Genomic DNA, 26,184 nt, shown 5'->3' on the forward strand with positions numbered 1-26,184 from the left:
CAAATAATGATGAAAAGTTGTGATGAGAGGTGATATATTGTCTTCTATTAATCTAAGTGGGAAGGCTATGTGTTTCTCACCATATGTATGACGTTAGCTATAGGTTTTTTTGTAGACTTTCTTTATCAAGTTGAGGAAGTTTCCATTTATCCCTTGCTTACAGAGAATTTTTGACATAAATAAGTAAAATTTGGTTGTTTTTTCTGCATCTATTGATTTGATCACATGTCTTTTCTTCTTTAGCCTATTGTTGTTAAACAAGTTGTGCATACTCAGGATAAACATGGTCATGGTATTAATGAATTATTTTTATACATTGTTAGATTCAAACTGCTAATATTGGGTTGAGGAACTTAGTATCTATATTCATGAGAAATATTGGTCTGTAGTAAATGTAAAATTTGTCTGGTCCTCTTAATAGGGTAATCCTGGCCTCAGAGAAGAAGTTAGGAAGTATTCCCTCTACTTCTATCTTCTGGTAGAGATTACTAGAGCATTGGTGTAATTTCTTCTTGAAATATTTGATATAATTAATCAGTGAACCTTCTGGGCCTTTCATTTCTGTTTTGGAAAAGTTAATTATTGATTCAATTTCTTTCATAGGTGCACAGCTTTTTATATTGTCTTTGTTATTGTGTGAGTTTTGACAGATTGTGTCTTTCAAGGAATTGGTCAATTTTATCTATCAAATTTGTGGGCAGAGAGTTATTCATAGTATTTCTATAATACCCTCTTGATGTCCATGGTGTCTGTACAGACCTCCCTTTTTCATTTAGTTTATTAGTCATCTGTGTCCTTTCTCTTTTTCTTTCTTATGTTAGTCTGGATAGATACTTCTCAATTTTATTGATCTTTTCAAAGAACTGTTTTTGTTTGTTTTTGTTTTATCGATTTTCTCTATTGATTGCCTGTTTTCAGTTTTGTTGATTTCTTCTCTAATTCTTATTATTTCTTGTCCTCTGATACTTTGAATTTATTTGCTGTTTTATTTGCTCTTTTTTTCCCCCTGTCTTTTTAAAGTGAAAGCCTAGCTGATTGATTTTTAGATCTTTATTTCTCAGTTCTATAAATTTCCTTTACAGCTATAAAGCACTGCTTTCACTACACTGCAAAATTTTTGATAAGTTGTATGTTCATTTTCATTTCAATAGTTCAAAATATTCTTAAATTTCTCTTGACATTTCCTTTTTGACTCACATGTTTTTGGATGTGTGTTGCTTATCTCCACATATTTTGGGATTTTTCATGTATCTTTATCTAGTTAACGTATTGGCTTAAGTCCAGTTCCTTCATTTTCTAGCAATGTAATCTTAAAGTAGTCTTAATTGTTTTTCCTGTATATTACTATTTATCTTAGTTTTGTCTTTGGATTTTGAAGGCTTTCTGAATATTGACATGTGCAATTTGTGTAATTTTTAACACAAATTTGAGTGTGTATTATTTGAGTACACAAATAAATAATAAACAATCTTTTTTTCTATTTAGACTCTGTAGCTGCACTTGATTTAAGTAGATTACATGTTTAGGACATTCTTGGTAAATTAGAGAACTGACAATTATTTTTATAAATCAAATAACACATCATTTTATCAACTTGGATTGGTGATATCTATCTATAATGGGTATTTAATTTTTTTAATTTTATTTAATTTTTTAATTGAAGGATAATTGCTTTACAGAAATTTGTTGGTTTCTGCCAAACATCAGCATGAATCAGCCATAGATTTACACATGTCCCCTCCCTCTTGAACTTCCCTCCCGGCTACCTCCCTGATCTCAACCCTCTAGGTTGCTAAGAGCTCCTGTTTGAATTTTTGAGTCATACAGCAATTTTTTTTTAATGAAGTATACCATTTCATTGGTATTCTAGAGCTTTTTTATAAGAAGATAAATATTTGTGTGGGATGAATGATGAAATCAGTGTTGTATTCTGGAGCATAGATTAGTCCAAAGAAATGGAAAACCTGCACTGTGTCAGTCTAATTGTAGTTGTGAAAAATCTGCATTGTGTTGGGTTAAATATCCTGGCCAGAGGTAAATAAACACTGCACAGCAGAAAATCTCAGCACAAAATAAATGAAAAAATGAGCTAAATGATTTGAGGTAAACTGGGAAGAATTTAATTCTTTTATTTTGTTTAACCTCTTCAGTGATAATTTACTAGCACAGGCATTCACAATCAAGCATTGAGAGAAAGACCCATTTCTGGAGTTGTTAAGAAATATACCCATTTCCACACTTGAAAAAAAAAATGAAGCCATTCGAATAATGATCTCTGTGACTTAGTAAATGATAGTTAATTTGAGGAGCACTAAAAGAGCAGAACAGAATGTAAAAGTACCAATTTAATTAGATAGCTTTTCACATCCTTCCCTCACACTAATCTCTTGCTCCACTGGCCTTCTTAAATCTTATATTCATATTTAACAGATTGGCCTTTGTGATTTTTTTGCTGAAACTCACTACCAGACTTACTAACTTCAAGTATTCCAGTTATTGTTTTTCTTTTCATAGAAATGCATTTCTACTCTCTTATTCACTGAGGATGGACTAGGCATCTAATTTCCCTATAGCCGTGTAGCTACGTGATTCTAAGTTGTCTCGCTCCAAACACACAAACAGTTATGCAGTAGATCTATCACTGGCACCACCATCAACTCTGCCACAACCCCCTTGAAGAGCTAGAATGTTCTCCTCTTCTCTCCCCAGGTGAGAGTCGAGTTTGGTGAGGTAATCTTGTTTTTATTTTACCAATAGAGCTCATTGATTTTCAACTCAGGCTGTCATTAGAATCACCTTAAGAAGTGATTTCAAAAAACAAAACGAATGTCTGGGCCCCATTTGTGTCAAATAAATCACAACATCTGAAAGGGAGAACAAGTCATCTGTACTTGCTAAATCCTCTCCTGTGCAGCCAGGTTAAAGAATCAGTTTTCCTCAGCTTGTAATGCATGACATACCTGAACAGGTAAAAAGTTGTGGTCAGCTGGATATCCCAGTTTAGACACCAGCATTGCCATCACTTGAGCAAATAGGATTCTCCTACTTAGTGAATGACTCCCCAAATCTGAAACAGTTTCTTTTACTTGAGGTTATCACAATGCCAACCAAAACATTAGTTTATAATGTGTGAGTCCACATCATGAAAGCAGTTCACTGCATTATGTCCAATTTACTGAAAAACTGACTTAATCTGTCTATATTCTTAGGAAACTATGGAGAAGCCAAACAAAACCTCTCAGAGTAATTTTCTATCTTTCTTGTTAACTGCATATAATCTGATACTAACTCTGGTAACAAAACTGGCATTCTGGTGGTGATGGTGGAGTGGGGGTTAGAAATGTTTCTTCCCATTTGCTTCTCAATGGATATTAGTCTCTTTGGAACATCCTGCAATATCTGAAGCTTGATCCTATTCCTGGTCCTTAGAAAAGCTTAAAAATAGCTTATTTTCCCTGATCTCTAACGCAGTGTTTGTGTACAAAAAACTCTGCTTTAGACCTAAGACCTAAACATTTCAAATACTGTCAGCATGGTAATAAACAACAAAGGAGCAGCTTATGTCACAATCATTTTTCTCAGACTAGGTTCCAGGGCAGTAGATGGACAGCAGCAGCTCATGTTCTATGGTGACTCAATTAGGCTTAACCTTTCTGAGTCCTGTTGTCCTTGTGTTGCTATAGCAATGATAGCATCTAACTTGTTGAGAGTGTCATATGGATCAAATGAGATGAAAAGTCCTCAGTAAGTAACTACTTTTGGTTTGAGAGAGTATGGTAATAAGGAAGAAGTACCCAGAATAGAGATGATCCATGATGAATTAGTGGGGAGTCCAACACTCAGAAGCCACTTTAATATATTTTGATAGCCTCCTGTCCTCCTTCACAGTGGCTGTTGCAGTTGTAAACTAAATAGTTGATTGCTTACTATGCTATGCTATGCTAAGTCACTTCAGTTTACTGGTATTTGTGTAATTTGATCTTCTTTCCTAGATTTTAAGAGGACTGATGACAGTTTTTTAATAATCTCTTATTCATTGCTATATCTGCTGTACCTGAGACTTCAGTTCAGTTCAGTTGCTCAATCGTGTCCGACTCTTTGGGACCCAATGAATAGAAGCACACCAGGCCTTCCTGTCCATCACCAACTCCCGGAGTTCACCCAGACTCATGTCCATCGAGTCAGTGATGCCATCCAGCCATCTCATCCTCTGTCGTCCCCTTCTCCTCCTGCCCCCAATCCCTCCCAGCATCAGAGTCTTTTCCAATGAGTCAACTCTTCGCATGAGGTGGCCAAAGTGCTGGAGTTTCAGCCTTAGCATCATTTCTTTCAAAGAAATCCCAGGGCTGATATCTTTCAGAATGGACTGGTTGGATGTCTTTGCAGTCCAAGGGACTCTCAAGAGCCTTCTCCAACACCACAGTTCAAAACCATCAATTCTTCAGTGCTCAGCGTTCTTCACAGTCCAACTCTCACATCCATACATGACCACTGGAAAAACCATAGCCTTGACTAGACAGACCTTTGTTGGCAAAGTGATGTCTCTGCTTTTCAATATGCTATCCAGGTTGGTCATAACTTTTCTTCCAAGAGGTAATCATCTTTTAATTTCATGGCTGCAATCACCATCTGCAGTGATTTTGGAGCCCCCCAAAATAAAGTCTGACACTGTTTCCACTGTTTCCATATCTATTTCCCATGAAGTGATGGGACCAGATGCCATGATCTTCGTTTTCTGAATGTTGAGCTTTAAGCCAACTTTTTCACTCTCCACTTTCACTTTCATCAAGAGGCTTTTTAGTTCCTCTTCACTTTCTGCCATAAGGGTGGTGTCATTTGCATATCTGAGGTTATTGATATTTCTCCCGGCAATCTTGATTCCAGCTTGTGTTTCTTCCAGTCCAGCATTTCTCATGATGTACTCTGCATATAAATTAAATGAGCAGGGTGACAATATACAGCCTTGACAAACTCCTTTTCCTGTTTGGAACCAGTCTGTTGTTCCATGTCCAGTTCTAACTGTTGCTTCCTGACCTGCATACAAATTTCTCAAGAGGCAGATCAGGTGGTCTGGTATTCCCATCTCTTTCAGAATTTTCCACAGTTTATTGTGATCCACACAGTCAAAGGCTTTGGCATAGTCAATAAAGCAGAAATAGATGTTTTACTGGAACTCTCTTGCTTTTTCGATGATCCAGCGGATGTTGGCAATTTGATCTCTGGTTCCTCTACCTTTTCTAAAACCAGCTTGAACATCAGGAAGTTCACGGTTCACGTACTGCTGAAGCCTGGCTTGGAAAATTTTGAGCATTACTTTACTAGCATGTGAGATAAGTGCAATTGTGCAGTAGTTTGAGCATTCTTTGGCATTGCCTTTCTTTGGGATTGGAATGAAAACTGACCTTTTCCAGTCCTGTGGCCACTGCTGAGTTTTCCAAATTTGCTGGCATATTGAATGCAGCAATTTCACAGCATCATCTTTCAGGATTTGAAAGAGCTCAACTGGAATTCCATCACCTCCACTAGCTTTGTTCGTAGTGATGCTTTCTAAGGCCCATTTGACTTCACATTCCAGGATGTCTGGCTCTAGATGAGTGATCACACCATCATGTTATCTTGGTCATGAAGATCTTTTTTGTACAGTTTTTCTGTGTATTCTTGCCATCTCTTAATATCTTCTGTTTCTGTTAGGTCCATTCCATTTCTGTCCTTTATTGAGCCCATCTTTGCATGAAATATTCTCTTGGTATCTCCATTTTCTTGAAGAGATCTCTAGTCTTTCCCATTCTGTTGTTTTCCTCTATTTCTTTGCATTGATCATTGAGGAAGGCTTTCTTATCTTTTCTTGCTATTCTTTGGAACTCTGCATTCAGATACTTATATCTTTCCTTTTCTCCTTTGCTTTTTGCTTCTCTTCTTTTCACAGCTATTTGTAAGGCCTCCTTAGACAGCCATTTTGCTTTTTTGCATTTCTTTTCCATGGAGATGGCTTTGATCCCTGTCTCCTGTACAATGTCATGAACCTCCATCCATAGTTCATCAGGCACTCTATCTATCAGATCTAGGCCCTTAAATCTATTTCTCATTTCCACTGTATAATCATAAGGGATTTGATTTAGGGCATACCCGAATGGTCTAGTGGTAAACCCTACTTTCTTCAATTTCAGTCTGAATTTGGCAATAAGCAGCTCATGATCTGAGCCACAGTCAGCTCCTGGTCTTGTTTTGTTGACTGTATAGAGCTTCTCCATCTTTGGCTGCAAAGAATATTTTTTTTTTTCTTAGATTAAAAGCTCCAAGGTGTATTGTTTCATACCTGTTATTGCTATCTATACCTTCACCCCATTATTAAGCCACTTCAGGTAACTTTCAGTTCATAAATTTACAGTGAGGTTACAGAGCCCAGTGAGGATGGGACAGAATGTGTTCCAAGTTAGGAAGGGACCATGTGACTCTTCAGTGATGTCTCCCATGGAGCATGTATGCTTCACTGTTTCTACCTACATGTCTTTTGGCTTCTCTGGTTGTGGCTGGTTTAGAGTCTCCTGATGCTAATGATGTGCTGCTTTTTGATCCTAGGAGGCTGATCCAAGCTTTCAGGCCTCCTCTCCTGTAGGCCCTAATTATGAACTGTGAGGTTCAGGAGAGCTGGACAATCAGAAGGCTGGGAATGAATGCTTGCTTAAGGGAGGAATTGCCATTCCAACATCAACTATCTTTAATCCTACTGCAGAAACTGTTTCATTCTGGGGATGGTGAGTCCTAGAAGATCATGGCCAAGAAGCAGATGTCCTAGGTAGCTTCCTCTGAGAGTCTATCTCCAAGAGAGAGCCATGTGGCCACCTGCTTTTATCATATTTCTAATAGCTGCTCCATTTCCTCAAGGGCTGTTGTGAAATCATTTACTTGACTGCTACATAAGGTCTGTTGTTCAAGGAACTGGGCTCTCTCTTCTTCTTTCATCTTCAACTTTACCTTTAAGGTCTGTAACTCCTCCATCTGCTTTTTGGCTGTTTCGTTAAAAAGCTTCAGTTCATCTTGTAAAGTTTGTAACAGCAGCATGGAGTCCATGTGATCTGCAGTGGAGTCTTGCTGTGACGCCAGGGTCTCACTGCCTGGGTTGAGGCCTTTGCTTTCTAAAATTGCCAAACTGTTGTCCTGAAACTTCTCCAGCAGCTCTACTTTTTGAGTCAGGTCCTTCAGCTCTCCCTGAGTTTCAATCAATTTCTGGTGCAACTGCTTGTTGATAGCCTCTAAGAGCTGGTTCTTATCCTTGAGCTCTTCTTCCGATTTCTGTTTACTCAATGGTTTGTAGCTCTTCCTGAGGTTCCTCCTGGAGGTGTCTGTAGCCTTCACCTGCCCATTCTCATGTCTCGGTTTGATGATTTTTGTAACATCATTCTCTGAAGCTCCTGAATGTGGTCTGGAAACATCAACCTCTTTGGACTTAACAGGTAACTGGCTCTTAAAAGTGGCTCGAGTTTGTGCATCTGCGGGCAGACCGCTGCTCAGCACAAAGGAGGGCTGCAGGGTGTACACTGTCTTAACCACGCTGGTTATTGTAACGAGGCAGCACGGCTGGGGCCCAGGTGCCTGCTGCTCCTGCCCACACGCCTCGTCGCTCTGGTTCAAAAGATGTTTGGCAATAACTGCCGTACCACCGACCGCGTCTGCCGCCTGGGTTTCTGGCTGCAAAGAATATAATCAATCTGATTTCGGTGTTGACCATCTGGTGATGTCCATGTGTAGAGTCTTCTCTTATGTTGTTGGAAGAGGGTGTTTGCTATGACCAGTGCATTTTCTTGGCAAAACTCTATTAGTCTTTGCCCTGCTTCATTCCATATTCCAAGGCCAAATTTGCCTGTTACTCCAGGTGTTTCTTGACTTCCTACTTTTGCATTCCAGTCCCCTATAATGAAAAGGCCATCTTTTTTGGGTGTTAGTTATAAAAGGTCTTGTAGGTCTTCATAGAACCATTCAACTTCAGCTTCTTCAGCGTTACTGGTTGGGGCATAGACTTGTATTACTGTGATAGTGAATGATTTGCCTTGGAAACGAACAGAGATCATTCTGTCATTTTTGAGATTGCATCCAAGTACTGCATTTCAGACTCTTTTGTTGACCATGATGGCTACTCCATTTCTTCTAAGGGATTCCTGCCCACAGTAGTAAATATAGTGGTCATCTGAATTAAATTCACCCATTCCAGTCCATTTTAGTTCGCTGATTCCTAGAATATCGACGTTCACTCTTGCCATTTCTTGTCTGACCACTTCCAATTTGCTTTGATTCATGGACCTGACATTCCAGGTTCCTATGCAATATTGCTCTTTACAGCATCGGACCTTGCTTCTATCACCAGTCACATCCACAACTGGGTATTTTTTTTTTGCTTTGGCTCCATCCCTTCATTCTTTCTGGCATTATTTCTCCACTGAGCTCCAGTAGCATATTGGGCACCTACTGACCTGGAGAGTTCCTCTTTCAGTATCCTATCATTTTGCCTTTTCATACTGTTCATGGGGTTCTTATGGCAAGAATACTGAAGTGGTTTGCCATTCCCCTCTCCAGTGGACCACATTCTGTCAGACCTCTCCACCATGACCCGCCCATCTTGGGTGGCCCCACAGGGTATGGCTTAGTTTCATTGAGTTAGACAAGGCTGTGGTCCTAGTGTGATTAGATTGACTAGTTTTCTGTGATTATGGTTTCAGTGTGTCTGCCCTCTGATGCCCTTTTGCAACACCTACCGTCTTACTTGGGTTTCTCTTACCTTGGGCATGGGGTATCTCTTCACGGCTGCTCCAGCAAAGCGCAGCCACTGCTCCTTACCTTGGACGAGGGGTATTTCCTCACCGCCGCCTCTCCTGACCTTGAACGTGGAATAGATCCTCTAGGCCCTCCTGTACCAGCGCAGCCACCGCTACTTGGACATAGGGTTGTTCCTCCCTGCTGCTGCCCCTGACTTCGGACGTGGGGTAGCTCCTCTTGGCCATTCCTGCACCGTCGCAGCCTGGTACTCTTGGCCTCTGTCCCTGAACTCGGATGTGGGGTAACTCCTCTTGACTGCTGCCCCTCGGGCATGGGGTCCTCCTGGCTTCTTCCCCTGACCTCGGATGTGCAGTAACTCCTCGGAGGTTAATAAATATATTGACTAAATAAGAATTCTGAAGTATCCCACAATTCCTTTTTTGTAGTGAAAGTGAGTGTTAATGAGATTATCATATTAATACTCTTAATTTTTTTTTTATGCTTCCTTATAATGACTTGGAACTCAGAAAGGCTAGCTCAGTTCAGTTCAGTTCAGTTGCTCAGTCATGTCCAACTCTTTGGGACCCCATGAATCACAGCACACCAGGCCTCCCTGTCCATCACCAACTCCCGGAGTTCACTCAGACTCACGTCCATCAAGTCAGTGATGCCATCCAGCCATCTCATTCTCTGTTGTCCCCTTCTCCTCCTGCCCCCAATCCCTCCCAGCATCACGGTCTTTTCCAATGAGTCAACTCTTCGCATGAGGTGGCCAAAGTACTGGAGTTTCAGCTTTAGCATCATTCCTTTCAAAGAAATCCCAGGGCCGATCTCCTTCAGAATGGACTGGTTGGATCTCCTTGCAGTCCAAGGGACTCTCAAGAGTCTTTTCCAACACCACAGTTCAACAGCATCAATTCTTCGGTGTTCAGCTTTCTTCACAGTCCAACTCTCACATCCATACATGACCACTGGAAAAACCATAGCCTTGACTAGACGGACCTTTGTTGGCAAAGTGATGTTTCTGCTTTTCAGTATGGTATCTAGGTTGGTCATAACTTTTCTTCCAATGAATAAGCGTCTTTTAATTTCACTTCAGTTCAGTTCAGTTCAGTTGCTCAGTCGTGTCCGACTCTTTGCAACCCCATGAATCGCAGCACACCAGGCCTCCCTGTCCATCACCAACTCCCGGAGTTCACTCAGAATCACATCCATCGAGTCAGTGATGCCATCCAGTCATCTCATCCTCTGTCGTCCCCTTCTCCTCCTGCCCCAATCCCTCCCAGCATCAAGGTCTTTTCCAGTGAGTCAGCTCTTTTCATGAGGTGGCCAAAGAATTGGTTTCAGTTTCAGCATCAGTCCTTCCAATGAACACCCAACACTGGACTCCTTTAGGATGGACTGGTTGGATCTCCTTGCAGTCCAAGGGACTTGCAAGAGTCTTCTCCAGCACCACAGTTCACAAGCATCAATTCTTCAGCGCTCAGCTTTCTTCACAGTCCAACTCTCACATCCATAGATGAGCACTGGAAAAACCATAGCCTTGACTAGACGATCTTTGTTAGCAAAGTAATATCTCTGCTTTTTAATATGCTATCTAGGTTGGTCATAACTTTCCTTCCAAGGAGTAAGCGTCTTTTAATTTCCTGGCTGCAATCACCATCTGTGTGATTTTGGAGCCCAAAAAAGTACATCATGATAAACGCTGGGCTGGAAGAAACACAGGCTGGAATCAAGATTGCTGAGAGAAATATCAATAACCTCAGATACGCAGATGACACCACCCTTATAGCAGAAAGTGAAGAGGAAATAAAAAGCCTCTTGATGAAAATGAAAGAGGAGAGTAAAAAATTGGCCTGAAGCTCAACATTCAGAAAATTAAGATCATGGCATCTGGTCCCATCACTTCATGGGAAATAGATGGAGAAACAGTGGAAACAGTTTCAGACTTTATTTTTTTGGGCTCCAAATTCACTTCAGAAAGGCTGCTGCTGCTGCTGCTGCTAAGTTGCTTCAGTCATGTCCAACTCTGTGCGACCCTATAGATGGCCTCCTACCAGGCTCCTCTGTCCCTGGGATTCTCCAGGCAAGAACACTGGAGTGGGTTGCCATTTCCTCCTCCAATACATGAAAGTAAAAAGTGAAAGTGAAGTTGCTCAGTCGTGTCCGACTCTTAGTGACCTCATGGACCACAGCCTACCAGCCTCCTCTGTCCATGGGATTTTCCAGGCAAGAGTACTGGAGTGGGGTTCCATTGCCTTCTCCTCAGAAAGCCTGAGAAAGTGTTATTTTTGTTGTGGTGGTGGATTGTTACACTTGTTTCTTTTCCTTGTCATTTCAGAAGTCTGTACACTTTCTGGAGCTGTAACTCTCGTAACTCCCTCTTCTAATGTCATCTATAAAATTGCTACTACAAAATGCTCTTATAAAAGTCTGTGTTCCTAGAATAAATGCTCTGTATGAATACAGGGCAGGGAATTATAATCTTTTAGATTCATTGCAATGGAGAAGGCTGTCTCCAAATTATGTGAAGACCTTTGCTCTGTGGTTGTTTACTCTGTTCCACAGTACAATTTCTTTTCATGTTTCTTCCACATGCCCACTTCCTCCTGAGATAGACGTAAGAAGCTATTTGCTTCCTCACTGGATGATCGTTATTTTATTCTTAATGTGTAGGTGGTTGTTTGCCAAAAATAAAGATTTGGATCAAAACAACTTAGTCAGTCTTATATGCAGGCAGCCTACATTTTCTTTCTGACCAGCTGTCTTTAATGCATTTAACTATCTCTTATGAATTTAGCTTGTAAACATTTGGACAAAAACTTAATTTCAAGGCTTTCAGGGAGGCTTTATTTCCTCACGAATACATTAATTCTCTTGGCAGACCAGTGTAACTAGGATTAAAATATAACAAAGTGACTTTATAAGTTTCCTTACAGCCAAGTTTTTGGCCACTCGAGTGTGAGAAATAAAGCATTTGCTGAGGGTGATATTGCTTTGGCAGACTTTTTCACCGTGAAGAATGTAACAAACTGCTACTTTAGTTAAACTATAAAATAATGTAATAATATTCAAAAATAGGATTTACCTTGTATATATCTGAAGAGGATATTTCTAAATCTTTTTAACCACCATTCTAGTATAGATTAGCATGAGACTTCATGTAATCAAACAGAATATAGTGCTTATACAAGGCAGGTTCTGAAAGATGTTTTTTATGCAGTTGTTTTTCAGGCCCTTAATGTCTGAAAGTAAGTATTGACTATATTGAAGCAATATCTCTATTCCACTCTTTACATGGTTTCATTATTACTGTACATGTATTCCCTCATCATGAGACAATAGCTGCCAAAAGTATAATAATTGTCCTCTCTCATAGAGAAATGGTCCAAGAAAGCCTCTGGGGATTTATTTAAGCAAGTGCTATTTTCTCATCCATAACTAGAAAAAAAAGTGCAATCTTCTATTTTCATATAATTTATACAACACTTAAAAGTAGAAATAGAACAAGTTGAAAGCTGTCATTTGTCTCTTGGGGAATTAGGGCATTTAAAGAGAGCTTAGTGAACCACTGGCTTAATTTTTTTGCATTATTTTTTAGTTATCTGAAAAAGAAGTGAATTTCATGAGTCCCTTGCATTTCCCACTACTACCATTTTTTAAAATTTCAGTTTTCTTAAAACCTTTGATTTTCCTTGTGTGTCATTGCATTATATATATATAGAGAGATAGATAGATAGATAGATAGATATAGATATATATAGTTGAGTGTATGATTGCTTTACAATGTTGTGTTAGTTTCTGCCATACAACAGAGTGAATCAGCTATATGTATACATAAATCCTCTCCCTCTTGAGCCTGCCTCCCACCCTTACTCCCCATCCTATCCCTCTAGGTCATCACAGAACACTGAGCTGAGCTCTCTGTGCTGACATTTCTGATAGCAAGTTCAGTTTCTAAGGAAACCAGGACTAAGTCATGCAGGATCTTGAAAATAAAAACTATGGGAAGAAAATTGATTCTTGAAAAATTTCTTATGATATTCATACACAATAGGTGATATATGGGATGATAATCATTAGGGAAAAAATTATAAATCTAAATTCCAAACTAATTTTTAGCTATTCATATTTATTAAGCTACTGCCAGAAGTGGAAGGGAAATCTATCCTCTGGTGTGGGGGTAGGATGGACTTTTGAACCTTAGCCACCTCCATCTCTTTGTTGAGTATCCCAGTGTTACTCTGCTTGAAGTTGCTAATATAACTCATTAGACTGAAGGGGCCAAATTGGATCACGCTTATTGACTTGATCCTTAGGTGTTAATATGTTATCATTTTGCTTTTGAGTGAAGCCCTGGCTCTATGATTGCTTGTGGGGAAAGGGATTGTTGGCATTGATGCAGCTTTAGTCTTCACATTTTTGTGCTCTAAGTGAATCTATTAGCAGAATGATCTTTAGAGTCAGGTTTTAGAGGAAGGAAGTCAAACGTATTGGTACATATGTCAACCCAACATGAGCAAAGGATTCCATATGGAGTCCAAGCAATGAGAGGATTTGGTTTTGCTATTGCACATTTTTGTATGGATTCCTTATGAGAGAGGATCAAAGCAGGTTCCTGTGGGCTTCCAGGACACTATTCCATTTTGATACTACAAGAACCCTTGCTTTTACATATACTCTCTGTGTATCTGGATGGTCTTGAAGGAGGAGATATAAATGACTAAGACATGATCTTCAAGGAGTTTCTTTAAGGAGTTTATCCTGCTCCCTTCCTCCTTTCTTCCTTCTCTCACTCCTTTCTTCCTTCATCTCTTTCATTCCTTTTCTTTCTTTTCTTTCTCTTCCTTGATGCACAGGACAGGAAAGCATGATGAAAACCATTAAAAACATACCTATGTGAGAATGCAATATTTAATGGAGGAGAGGTACAAAAAATTTGCAGTGATTGCTTATATTAAGGAGAGACTCTTTCCATATTTCGTGGTGATTAGGATACAAGGAAAGAAATCTTAAAAGAGTTTTTTTTTTTTTTTTTTTTTTTAACCCCTTAAGTTGATGCATAAAATTCTGGCCAGTCTAGACAGTGAAATATCTTGGTGAAACAATGAGATGAGCAAAACTATGGTGGAAATAAAAAGAAGAGGTTCAGTTTATGTAGAAGAAGTCCTATATGCATTAACAAATCATCAGCACAGAGAATGCTCTAAATGCTCACATTTTTCCTACACAGAGGCTCAAAGAACTTAGGTAAGAACACATTCCAGGTATTATTTTAAATATTGACTTTGGAATTTTGAACTGAGCAGTTTCCAAGCATTGAAGTTAGATAATGATCTTTGGGGAATAACTTTTTCTGGCATTAGTTTGTAGGATGAATTTAAAGAACAGATTCTAGGGACAAAGAAGTGTTTTGTGTTTGTTTTTTTCATATATTATATTATACTGCTTAGGTATAAGAGGTTTCCCTAGTAGTTCAGATGGTAAAGAATCTGCATGCAATGTGGGAGACCTTGATTCGAAGAATCTGAAACAGAGTGATGGAATTCAGTAAATAAAGGAGCAAAGGAAATTGAAAGGCACTATAGATGTAAAAATGACTTACCTGTTTACTGATTGAAAATGGTAATTTGGATGGTAGAGACCAATCAGAATATTGTAGTAGTATTTTAAGTTGTGAAGAGCTAAAATAAAAATGATGTCAATCTCCAATGGAAATATGAAAGACCATAGGTCTAACTGAAGGTGTAATGAGTTCAGTTTTTGGACAGACTGAATTTAAAGTGCTCTCAGAATATACAAGAGCTGTCTGTAAAAACTACACTGGAATTCACTGGAGGGGTTAGGGCTTGTCAACTGCAACTTCTATGTGCCTGTCCAACTCATTGTTTTTCTTTAAGAAAAATTAACCTCCTGCATTTCTCAATATGCCCACCCCTTTTTAAACCATTTCAGCAGCCATGTTTTTTTTTTTTTTTTTTAAAGTAGGTATCTGACATTTTAACTTGCCTCCCAACCATGGCTGAGCAGACACCTGGCCTAGGGAGGGTCAAGTCAGAGTCTCTCACCTATCCCAGGAATTTGGATTTGGGTTTTATAAACATTTCTTAGTGCCTAGTTTGTTGCTTGAACTTGAGTTGGGATAGCTGTAGGTATACTGAGACATAAAGATGAGAGAGATGTAGAATTAAGGGAGAAGGATATGGATAAACACATTAGTGCAAACAAATTTTCTAAGATATCACATCAAGATAGAATAAAGATGAATACTCATAGGAAAATGCCATTTATATAATTGAATGACAAAAATCCTTGCTTCTCAACTATAGCAGATCTCTCTTGAGATGATGTCATGTGTCATATTGAGTTTGTCATCTTGAATCCGCCACCGATAATAAAGTGGGTCCTCAGGAACTATATTTTCACTATAAGATGCTGACATACTCAGAGTTAGACATTTTAGCCAACCTGAGTATCCCCATTTTCTCTTGAAGTAGTTTGGAACTATTTGAACTGAGGGACCTTCAGAAGAGATATGATTGTGTTTATGTCACATACTCTCTAGTGGACATTCCTTGGGTATGTCAAGGTCCTTGTGCTACCTTGGATCCTGCTCACTCTGATACTTGGTTTGGACTTGGATTCTATAGTTTAATCTAGTTTATTTCCATGCTTATTTAAGCCAGAGTCAGTTTTTGTTACCTGCAACTAAAATAAACTGAACTAGTTCATTTTATAACAGTAGTAGAAATAAAATTATGATACAAATGGACCTTGGCCAATGGACCACTGACATGAAGGCACTTATAATATTCCAGTGTAGAGCTATGCATAAGCTGTTATAGGGCTGACAACAAAGTAATATAACATTATTGTTGTTGTGTAGTCACTAAGTCATGTCTGACTCTTTTGCAACCCCATGGACTATAGCCCACCAGGCTTCTCTGTCCATGGGATATTCCAGACAAGAATATGATAATTCTGTGTTAGCACTTGTAGGTTGCCAGTCCCTTCTCCAGGACATCTTCCTGACCCAGGGACTGAACCCATGTCTCCTGCTTGATAGGTGGGTTCTTTACCATTGAGCCACCTGGGAAGCCCAATTTAATGTTACATTCAGGATTAATAGTGCGTTCACTCTTGAGACCCTTTGTTATACATGAACTTTTGTCTTCACTTTAACCACTTAAAGTATATATTCTTATTTTTACTTTCATTTTAAATAAAACAAATGTTAGGTTGAGAATGGTTGCAAACCTTGCCATGATCTTGTGACTAATGAGTGCCAGTGGTCTTGGTCTCCAGGTTTTCTAATTTCAAATCTCTTATTTTTCTTCCTATGTTGGGCAACTATAGTCATCAGTTCCAACAGTTATGGAGCGTTTACTAGATTTTCATACTTAAATTTAAAACTAAATTTTAGAAATAAAGTAGCATATCTTAATGAGCCTTAAAAAGCAGTAAATAATATGAAATCTATAAAGCTTTAGGAATTTGTATTAGAAATACTATCTCATTCTTGTTTTTATAACTCTTTCTTAAAGACCCTGCCTTTCCCATAACCCTGGAATTTTTAGCCCTGTGTTTCACATAAATTCAATACTTTGGCCATAGTTTGTAGGATCAGAGATCCGTGTCTAAGTCAAGTCAGACCTACCAGTTTCTCTCTACTAAAATTTTTGATTTAGAGTCTAGATAGCGAGTTCCAACTTCTGGAAACAGGACCTGGAAGGTCAAGTAGACTCAGGAGCTGAGATGGCGATTTTGGGGTGACCATTAAAAAATAACATGAGAATGGCTGAATCAGCAGAGAACTCTAATCTGTAAAAGTAAGGAGGGTAAGCAGAAATGACAGACCATTCAACCTCAGGTAAAAAGAGAGGGGACAAAGAGGAAATATATGCTGTATATTTGTGGTTACGGTTTCTCTGCTCCACTAGCCTCTTCATATGGAAGACCCAGTTTGATTTCTTGTTCTTGGATTCTATGTGAAACCCTGTAAGATTTCTCAAAACTCCCCATTTAGTTAGAACAGGATTCTATAATAACGTGTTGTCTGCTTAAGAAAACATTTAATATTCTTTATAATAAAGGAATTATGCAGCTACATTTGCATTTAAATATTTTAGGCAGAGTGAAGTAAATAAAATATAAAGCCATTTAGAGATAATGAACGAAAGACAAGTGTCTATCTCTATAGACATGTTGGTTACTATCTTCAGTCTAATATACATAAATAATATAGATTTCTTTTTAATCATTTTTATAACATGATTTATATATTAATTTTTTATTTTTGAGAAATTTCCATAAAATTGATTACATGTGACACCAAGCTGGTAGTTCTCTAAATAAAGTTATCATGCTGCCCTCTGTATTAATTTCCTAGGACTGTCACTAGAATTACCAAAATGGATAAGTTAAAACCATAGTAATTAATAATCTCACAGTGATTGAGGCTAGACATGAAGAATCTGTCTGAAGACTATAGAGGATGATTTGTCCCAAGGCTTTCTCTTAACTTCTGCTGTTGCTGGCAATCCTTGGTGTTCCTTTACTTGTGCATACATCACTCCAGTTTCTGCCTCTGTCATGACATGTTCTGTCTATATGTCTCACTCTGGGTTTTTTCTGCTCATCTTACAAGGATGTTAGCCATTTTGTATTAGACTTACCTTAATTCCATATAATCTCACCTAGCTAGATTACATCAGCAAAGACCTTATTTTCAATTAATAAGGACTAAAACAAGAGGTGATAAAGCCTAGAAAGACATGAAAAGTGTTCAGGAATAAGTCAGAAAAAATGGAAAAACAGAAGAACAAAGTCACTTTTGAATCTGAGTGAAGAAGAATGGGCAGTGTTGAGAACAGGGATATATAGAATAAGCATGAGAAAAATTTAACAAAATGAAGTGGGGGAAATAATAAATATGGAAGAAAAAGGAAATTGGAATACATGTAATTGAGTCCCTGAAGGAAAGATTTGAAAGTGTATTAAGGGTTATAAAAGAAAATTTGCTTCATACTCTTGAAAAAAGGTTGATCACAGTGTATTCAGCACAGATTGATATCTTGTTAATCTTTATGGATTAACGGTTTCTGTGGGGACACCTAGGCCAAAAAAAAAAAAAAAAAAAATTACATCATATATAAGAAGGGGAAATCTAAATATCAGCATTCAGTGTGAGAGTGCAGTGACACAAATTCTCTGAAAGTTCTTGATGTGGACATATTTTGTAATGCATATGAACAAACAGAATATAGTGCTCATGAGATCTTTAAAACGACAAGTGAAACCATGAAAATATAAATCCATCTGATTAGAGATGAATAGGGAAATCATCTAACCAAACTCACCCACAGAGCTCTCCAGGGGAGTGCTTCACTGAAACCATGTTCAAATCATTCTGTCTCACTATGATCAGTAACAGTACTGCCAACTTGGTACAAATTACTCCACATGTCCTCGTGGTTACAAAGCAACACTGTTAAGCCACATGTTTTGTGCCCTGACCATGTCAGTGCCACAGACATGCAGGAACCCTAGTTTAAAACATCTCAGGCAACACATCCTGGATGGCCTGCTAGAATAAATTCTCACAGTGCAGTTTCCATCCCAATTCTAGTAAGAACTTTTTGGGTTCTATATCCAGAATACACACCTCTAAGTCCTAGGATGCACATATATGTATGTCATTTCAGTATAATTTTCCAGATTTCCTTGCAGAATAGCTGTACCAGTTCACACCCCAGTTATTGTACAGAAATTCTTATGTACCCAGTAGTATTTCATATTGTTGCCAACGCTAACTACTTTTCTACTTTATGGACTCCCCTGATGGCTCAATGGTAAAGAATCTGCCTGCCAATGCAGGAGACCTGGGTTTGATCCCTGGGTCTGATCCCTGGGTCAGGACGATCCCCTGGAGAAGGAAATGGCAACCCAATCCTGTAATATTGCCTGGGAAATCCCATGGACAGAAGAACCAGACAGGCTAAAGTTCATGAGGTCACAAAAGAGTCAGACATGACTTAGTGACTAAACAACAACTTTATGAACACAAAGTATTTTATCATTTAATTTGTATTGCTCTGATGACACATGAAATTGAACATCTCTTTATTTCCAGTTAGGTCTTCTTTGAAATTCCTGTATCTCTCTTACTCCTATTATCCACTGAATTTCATGTAATTATCTTATCTATTTAAGGAATTGATTTGTGTGTGTTTGTGTGTGTGTACCAGTGCCTTTTCAATATTAGTATAATCAGTTTTAGATGTTACAAATATTTTCTCTTGTTTTTAATCTATTTTTTAACATTGTGGTTGGACAGAAATCCTTCATTTTGATGTAGTTGAATCCTTATTTTTGCTCTAGATCTTGTGCTTTGGGGATCTTTTGAAATAAAACTTCCAACTGCTTGATGATATTCTTCTAGTATTATTCCTCATTTTATCCTAGGAAAGTTTTGCATGTTTCAGTCCATGTACATGTATTAGTGTGATATTCTATAGACAAAAAGTATGGGAATGAAGTTACATCACAGATAGCCAAATCATTCAATAATTACCTGGTGTCCACTGTTTTACAAGCAAATATATTCAGTATAGATGGTTCAGTTCAGTTCAGTTCAGTCACTCAGTCGTGTCTGACTCTTTGTGACCCCATGAATTGCAGCACGCCAGGCCTCTCTGCCCATCACCAACTCCCGGAGTTCACTCAGACTCACGTCCATCGAGTCAGTGATGCCATCCAGCCATCTCATCCTCCGTCATCCCCTTCTCCTCCCGCCCCCAATCCCTCCCAGCATCAGAGTCTTTTACAATGAGTCAACTCTTCACAGGAGGTGGCCAAAGTACTGGAGTTTCAGCTTTAGCAGCATTCCTTCCAAAGAAATCCCAGGGCTGATCTCCTTTAGGATGGACTGGTTGTATCTCCTTGCAGTCCAAGGGACTCTCAAGAGTCTTCTCCAACACCACACTTCAAAAGCATCAATTCTTTGGCGCTGAGCCTTCTTCACAGTCCAACTCTCACATCCATACATGATCACAGGAAAAACCATAGCCTTGACTAGATGGACCTTTGTGGGCAAAGTAATGTCTCTGCTTTTGAATATGCTATCTAGGTTGGTCATAACTTTCCTTCCAAGGAGTAAGCGTCTTTTAATTTCATGGCTGCAGTCACCATCTGCAGTGATTTTGGAGCCCCCAAAAATAAAGTCTGACACTGTTTCCACTGTTTCCCCATCTATTTCCTATGGAGTGATGGGACCAGATGCCATGATCTTCGTTTTCTGAATGTTGAGCTTTAAGCCAACTTTTTCACTCTCCACTTTCACTTTCATCAAGAGGCTTTGTAGTTCCTCTTCACTTTCTGCCATAAAAGTGGTGTCATCTGCATATCTGAGGTTATTGAGATTTCTCCTGGAAATCTTGATTCCAGCTTGTGTTTCTTCCAGCCCAGTGTTTCTCATGATGTACTCTGCATATAAGTTAAATAAGCAGGGTGATAATATACAGCCTTGACGTACTCCTTTTCCTATTTGGAGCCAGTCTGTTGTTCCATGTCCAGTTCTAACTGTTGCTTCCTGACCTTCATACAGATTTCTCAAGAGGCAGGTCAGGTGGTCTAATATTCCCATCTCTTTCAGAATTTTCCACAGTTTATTGTGATCCACACAGTCAAAGGCTTTGGCATAGTCAATAAAGCAGAAATAGTTGTTTTTCTGGAACTCTCTTGCTTTTTCCATGATCCAGCAGATGTTGGCAATTTGATCTCTGGTTCCTCTGCCTTTTCTAAAACCAGCTTGAACATCAGGAAGTTCACGGTTCACATATTGCTGAAGCCTGGCTTGGAGAATTTTGAGCATTACTTTACTAGCGTGTGAGATGAGTGCCATTGTGCGGTAGTTTGAGCATTCTTTGGCATTGCCTTTCTTTGGGATTGGAATGAAAACTGACCTTTTCCAGTCCTGTGGCCACTGCTGAGTTTTCCAAATTGGCTGGCATATTGAGTGCAGCACTTTCACAGCATCATCTTTCAGGATTTGAAAGAACTCAACTGGAATTCCATCACCTCCATTAGCTTTGTTTGTAGTGATGCTTTCTAAGGCCCACTTGACTTCCCATTCCAGGATGTCTGGCTCTAGGTCAGTGATCACACCATCATGATTATCTAGGTCATGAAGATCTTTTTTGTACAGTTCTTCTGTGTATTCTTGCCACCTCTTCTTAATATCTTCTGCTTCTGTTAGGTCCATACCATTTCTGTCCTTTATCGAGCCGATCTTTGCATGAAATGTCCCCTTGGTATCTCTATGTTCTTGAAGAGATCTCTAGTCTTTCCCATTCTGTTGATTTCCTCTATTTCTTTGCATTAAACACTGAGGAAGGCTTTCTTATCTCTTCTTGCTATTCTTTGGAAGTCTGCATTCAGATACTTATATCTTTCCTTTCTTATAAGAAAAAAGAAGGGTGACATGTATTCCTGAAATGTTAGATTAAGAATCAAGTCAAAACAAGTCAAAATGAAAAGGTTAGCCTGCACCATGTTGTCTCTCCAGCTGATAAATATGAGGGAAAAAGCTAAGAGTGTTTGTGATGGATAAATTTTTAATTTTTTAGATGTATAATTGCTGTTATATTTTCAGATTCTTTTGTTGAAATGATTAAATGGCATGAGTATCAAAAAACTCATGATATTTACAGTCCATACCACACTAGAACTCTTACACTTATTTTTATATTGGAGTGTGGTTTCTACAAACTTAACTTAATTTTTGTTCATTTTTTAAAGGATTGCCCTGTGCATAGAATAATCATAAAGCTCAATATTGTAACTAATTACTTTTATCTAACTTTCCAATTACTTCCCTTTTGTAAAATCATGATGTTAAATGGCTTGCCTTGGAAATGAATCAAGATCATTCTGTCTTTTTTGAGGTTGCACCCAAGTACTATATTTCAGGTTCTTTTGTTGATTATAAGGGCTACTCCATTTCTTCTAAGGGATTTTTGCACACAGTAGTAGATATAATGGTCATCTAAATTAAATGGGCCCATTCCTGTCCCTGTTAGCTCACTGATTCCTAAGGTGTTGATGTTTATTCTTACCATCTCTTGCTTGACCATATCCAATTTACCTTGATTCATGGACCTATGAATCCACATTCCTATGCAATACTGTTCTTTGCAGCATCAGATTTTACTTTCATCACCAGCATCAGATTTTACTTTCATCATTTTACTTTCATCACCAGACACATACACAACTGAGCATCATTTCCACTTTGGCCCAGACACTACTTTCTTTCTGGGGCTATTAGTAGTTCTCCTTAGCTCTTCCTTGCTGCTGCTACTGCTAAGTCACTTCAGTCGTGTCCGACTCTGTGCAACCCCATAGACTACAGCCCACCAGGCTCCTCCGTCCCTGGGATTCTCCAGGCAAGAATACTGGAGTGGGTTGCCATTTAACACCTTCCAACCTGGGGGACTCATCTTTCGGTGTCATATCTTTTTGTCCTTTTACACAGTTCATGGGTTTCTCATGGCAAGTACACTGAGATTTGCCATTCCCTCCTCTAGTGGATCACATTTTTTCAGAACTCTCCTCTAAGACCCATCTATCTTGGGTGGCCCTACATGGCATGGTTCATAGCTTCATTGAGTTATGTGCCCTTTTGCCACAACAAGGCAATGATCAGTAAAGGGGCCAAGAAACATATGCTCAAATTCATCACTAATGTAAATAATCAGGTTGCTGTTTCAATTCTATCAGGTTAGAAAAAAGACCTACTAATGTTGAGCAGTATTTGGAAAACACAATTCTTTTTTCCCCCTTTTTTTTAATTTAAATTTATTTATTTTAATTAGAGGCTAATTACTTTACAATATTGCATCGATTTTGCCATACATCAACATGAATCCACCATGGGTGTACACGTGTTCCCCATCCTGAACCCCCCTCCCACCTCTTTCCTCATACCACCCCTCTGGGTCATCCCAGTGCACCAGCCCCAAGCTTCCTGTATCTTGCATCAAACCTGGACTGGCGATTCATTTCTTATATGATATTATACATGTTTAAATGCCATTCTCCCAAATCATCCCCCTCTCCCTCTCCCACAGAGTCCAAAAGACTGTTCTATACATCAGTGTCTGTTTTGCTGTCTAGCATACAGGGTTATCGTTACCAAGTTTCTAAATTCCATATACATATATATATATATGTGTGTGTGTGTGTGTGTGTGTGTGTGTGTGTTAGTATACTGTATTGGTGTTTTTCTTTCTGGCTTCCTTCACGCTGTATAATAGGCTCCAGTTTTATCCACCTCATTAGAACTGATTCGACTTAATTACCAGTGAAGAGGTTGGGTTCTGTCATGAGTCACTTCTGTTTCAAAATTGTTACACCATTTACAATTATGTGCCCTGAGCAAACTACTTTATCTTGCCATGAGACAACTCTCCAGGGTCTTTTGCATTTCTTCCCCTCTTGTAAGTGAAGCACTTCAGTTGAAATTATCTTTTCAAGGCTATTTGTATAGTGAACAGCCTTAAAGATGAAGATAGTGCCTTCTTCTGGAGAAAAGAGCAGGTGTGCTTATAGTACATGATGCCAGTTTCCCTAGGCTTGCTGTGCCTTTTATACAATGCAGTCTGCACCCTGTGCAGACATCGTCTGACCCTCCTTGTGAAGCCCTGTGGGAACTGCATTTGGGAGTCAATATAAAGCATGCCGATACTCTGGACACTGCATCTACTATGAGCAATACATTGTCTTTCATCTAACCCAAGAGTCTCCTGTCTTCTACAAGTACCCATGAATCTTTTGCAGGCTTACTTGTTTGTTTGTAAGTAGGGTAGAATTTCAGACCTTCACAGTTCTTTGCAAATGTCTCTCTGCCTCATTTACTTTTCTCATCTGAAATGGAGTGTGGAGTGAGTGTGTGATATTTTCTATTCATAGGACCATTGTTATTTTACCTAAATTAAAATGTGAAATGTCTTGAACAGTATCTGAACAGTGCAAGTGCTCAATCTGTCTCTGTGTATATGAAGTTCAAAACATAACAAAGCCTTAAAATATGTTTTTATGGCTGTATATATGTGTAATAATAGAATTAATAATATGTAGCAATAGACTCCAAATCAACTATAGATGTTAATTCTGGTGAGGTAAGAAGGCAAATGTGATTAAGAAGTTTTCTTAGGATGCCTCAACTCTATCAGTTCTGTTTCAGTTATTGAAAAAGTAGAGATACTTTTTCAATATCTCTAAAGCAAAAATAAAAATACATTAGAAATTTTAAAGACTGGACGCTTGTTAGCAGTGACAATCCAACCCCACTATGCATTCTTTGAATTCCTAGGAACATAATATATGCTTATGGTTGCTCACTAAGCTTGGGGATATCTGGATGTGGCGATGGATATCAGAGATGAACTCCTCTTTAAAATACCTGTTTTGATGGTTATAGTGGTAGTGGAGTCAAGCTGGGTACATGTGCTATTTAAACATATTCAGCATTTGTTCAGATGACCAGAAGGTAAGATGAATCCTGCATACAATAAGTACAAAAGGTGGCTTAGAAGAAAAAGAAAAGAAAGTAACAGATAACACATTTAAAGTGATGTTGAAATGTTAATGTAGATTGGTATGTAATAACTGACAACATCTTTAAAACCGAGATGATTATAACTGAAATGCTTCAGCATTTGTTATAGACAACAGCACAAGTAGGCCAGTTTATTTCAAAGATGAGGAATGAATGAGGTATTATTTCCTTTTTGCAATTTTTATTAGAATGCTATAGTGCTTGAGAATTGTATATTATGTATGACTGTATATGTGTGTGTGTATATATATATGTATATATAAATATATATCTAGTCAAAGCAATGGATCACAACAGACAAAGCTTATGGAGGTGATGGAATTCCAGTTGAGCTCTTTCAAATCCTAAAAGAATATGTTGCTAAACTGCTGCACTCAATATGCCATCAAATTTGCAAAACTCAGCAGTGGCCAGAGGACTGGAAAAGGTCAGTTTTCATTTCAATCCCAAAGAAAGGCAATGCCAAAGAAGGTTTGAACTACTGCACAATTGCGCTCATCTCATATGCTGGCAAAGTAATGTTCAAATTCTCCAAACCAGGATTCAACAGTGTGTGGACTGTGAAATTCCAGATGTCCAAGCTGCATTTAGAAAGCCAGAGGAACCAGAGTTCAAATTGCCATCATCCATTGAATCAATGAAAAAGTGAGTTCCAGAAAAAAATCTACTGCTGCTTTATTGACTATGCCAAAGCCTTTGACGGTGTGGATCACAACAGACTGGAAAATTCTTAGAGATGGGAATTCCAGACCACCTGACCTGCCTCCTAAAAAAACCTGTACGCATGTCAAGAAGCAACAGTTAGAACTGGACATGGAACAACAGACTGGTTCCAAATAGGGAAAGGAGTACATCAGGCTGTATATTGTCACCATGCTCGTTTAATTTATATGCAGAGTACAACATGAGAAATGCTGAACTGGAAGAAGCACAAGCTGGAATCAAGACTGATGGGAGAAATTTCAATAACTCAGATATGCAGATGACACCCCCTTTATGACAGAAAGTGAAGAAAAACTAAAGAGCCTCTTGATGAAAGTGAAAGAGGAGAGCAAAAAGTTGGCTTAAAACTCAACATTCAGAAAATTAAGATCATGGCATCCTATCCCATCACTTCATGCAGATAGATGGGGAAACAATGGAAACAGTGACAGACCTTATTTTGGGGGGCTCCAAAATTACTGTAGATGGTGACTGCAGCCATGGAATTAAAAGACGCTTGTCCTTGGAAGAAAAGCTAAGACCAACCTAGACAGCATATTAAAAAGAAAAGGCATTACTTTGCTGACAAAGGTCCGTCTAGTCAAGGCTATGGTTTTTCCAGGAGTCATGTATGGATGTGAGAATTGGATCATAAAGAAAGCTGAAGAATTGATGCTTTTGAATTGCTGTGTTGGAGAAGACTCTTGAGAGTCCCTTGGACTGCAAGGAGATTCAACCAGTACATCCTAAAGGAAATCAGTCCTAAATATTCATTGGAAGGATTGATACTGAAACTGAAACACCAATACTTTGGCCACCTGATGGGAAGAACTGACTCATTAGAAAAGTCCCTGATGCTGGAAAAGATTGAAGGCAGGAAGAGAAGGAGATGGCAGAGGGTGAGATGTTTCGATGGCATCACTGACTTGATGGACATGAGTTTGAGCAAGCTATGGGAGTTGGTGATGGTCATGGGAGCCTGGCGTGCTGAAGTCCATGGGGTCACAAAGAGTCGGGCACAGCTGATCTACTGTACGGAACTGATTATATATATATATATATATATATATATATATCTCAGACATTATACATATATCTTTTGTTAGGTGATT

General features: G+C 38.7%; 1 long non-coding RNA gene and 1 pseudogene across 3 annotated transcripts in view; one reads left to right on the top strand and one right to left on the bottom strand.

The window, feature by feature from the left end:
- LOC147379449 (uncharacterized) overlaps positions 1 to 26,184 on the top strand; it is a 196,484-nt gene that overhangs the window by 135,617 nt on the left and 34,683 nt on the right. The window lies entirely within an intron of this gene.
- Positions 6,310 to 8,996, bottom strand: LOC147379450 (small kinetochore-associated protein pseudogene; annotated as a pseudogene). The gene is made up of 2 exons (XR_015162148.1): positions 8,910 to 8,996; positions 6,310 to 7,689 (listed from the first exon to the last, which is right to left on the bottom strand). The product of XR_015162148.1 is annotated as a small kinetochore-associated protein pseudogene (transcript).

This window comes from Bos grunniens, chromosome 1 (genome assembly GCF_055505025.1).
Source record: "Bos grunniens cultivar Pamir isolate PY7600 chromosome 1, Bosgru_T2T1.0, whole genome shotgun sequence".
In the NCBI taxonomy this organism is placed as follows: domain Eukaryota; kingdom Metazoa; phylum Chordata; class Mammalia; order Artiodactyla; family Bovidae; genus Bos; species Bos grunniens.